Raw genomic sequence first — 2135 nt, 5'->3', positions numbered from 1 at the left:
ATTTTATTTACATTCCTATGTAGTTCATTTGCTTATGGTCGTGTGTGGGATCGAAATGTTTGGCATAGTATTCATTTTTCCTCCCGAATTGTCCTCTCCACATGCTTTCTCTAAAAATTTCTTGCACGTTCTTTTTTATTTCCCTTTTATTATTTGAGCAATCTCTTATGATGATATCCCACTTATAATCCATTTAATGTTTTACTTCATCCATGTACTCTTCCTTCTCTCTAATTTCTCTTTCGTTGCCATTTTTGGCCAACAATGTATCTCCTTGTTTTCTAGTCTTCTTAGATAACTTAACAACAGAACATAGTTGACACCTCAATTAGGAAAGCCCTTGCCTCCACTAGGGCAATCTCATACAAGATAGACAATTTAATCTTGAGGCTATTTGTGATTAAATGTTTTTGTAATCTCTCTATCTATCTCCAATTTCTTGTTCAAGTGTTGCCCCATACCTCATATTTGTATAGTACCACCGGAACCACGAGAAGGCCAAAAAGAGTTTTCTTAGTTTTCTGGTTCCATAGTTAAGCTCTTCTACGTAAATGTTGCAATGAATATAAGGCTTTCCATCCCCCTTGAATCCTTTTTGCTCTACATGTTTCACCGCTGAGTTTGTCGTGGAAGTCAAGGCCAAGGTACTTATATTTTGTAATGCCTCCTACATTTGCATTTTGTCGTTTGGTGATTTTGATCCAAGCTAGACTATGTAAATGCTTTATTCCTTGATTGTGCATATATTATTCTTTTGTATTGGCACCCACATGGTGTATCTTGCTTGCTATTATATTCTTTTGTTCATATGATGATGATATCACTGTTGATGTGGATAGTCAGTTATACTTGAAGATTCAATGATGATCATATATGCATGATAACTCTATAATGATGTGACATGATGTTATATGATGATGTTTGGATTATTCTATGAGGATATTCTAGTTTTATTGATTTATGTAATTACTTGGTGATGTTTTGATGATGTTATGTTTTGATGAGATATGATGCTACTAACCATGATGCTACTAACCATGGTTTCCATGTGACCCCAATTGGGGAATGATTAATGATGTTTCAATTATATTATATTATATATGTATATATGCACGGGTTTTTGTATGTTTTGATTGATGTAGGTATAGGGCATCAACTCCACTTGACTTCACAGGTTTGAACATTTCTATATCCCCGATGATGGTTAAAAGAGATGGCACCAGGCCAAACATGTTTCCTAGCCTAAGCCATTGTTCCTAGTTAGGACGATTCATCCCTTAACTCATGTGATCACACCTTTGGATTTCCATTGAGGCAATGACTTGTTAACCTACTGCATATTGTGAGAAGCTAGTAAAGATTGTATGTGCATTAGTAGTTGCATGTTGTCGTCACTTAAATATCCATACTAGTGATATTTAGCATTATAGTTGCAATATAATATTATAATGTGTATTGTGTCATATATGCATTTAAACTAATGTTATGTGAGTGATTTTATAGTTGGGACTTTTGGGAGTTTACTGATTTGAGAGTTTAATTTGGCTTTTAAATTATTTTATTTTTCCCAACTCCAAAAATAGAGCTTATAATTTTTAAGTGAGCTCATTTTTCACACACTTTGTGTATTTTATTGCCTTTCAAAAAAAAAAACCCTCTCAATGGCCACATTTAGATTGTTGAGCTTGGATAATATTGGAGGAGAGATTTTGTGGGTGTGGATTTGATTGAATTAGATTATGGAAGTCTTGTCGTTGTTTGAATCTTGTTAGCATTGGGGGAGTGTAGAATTTGCAGTTTGAGTTTGAGTGATTCTTCAATTTTGAGATAGGCTCTTTCTTCATTTCTCTTTTCTCTTCAATTTGATTGTATTTGGATGTTTATGATGCATTAAAGAATGTTTTTTTACCATGTTGTTAGTTTGTCTTGATTCTATACTTGTTTGATTGTTGAGTTGTATGAGTGTTGTAATTTTGTTCTAAAAATGGGGTGTTCTTGGGTAAACACTACCCAATTTTCTTTAGGATCCTTGTTTGGATGGTGTGTTTGTGTTTTTTCGATGTTTTGAGGGATTTCTCAACTAGGTTGGTCCCTGATTTAGCCTTCCAAGTGTCGCCATTGTCAAAATTGATGCC

This window comes from Cryptomeria japonica, chromosome 8, assembly GCF_030272615.1.
Source record: "Cryptomeria japonica chromosome 8, Sugi_1.0, whole genome shotgun sequence".
NCBI lineage: Eukaryota > Viridiplantae > Streptophyta > Pinopsida > Cupressales > Cupressaceae > Cryptomeria > Cryptomeria japonica.
Note: the sequence above shows the minus strand (reverse complement) of the source record.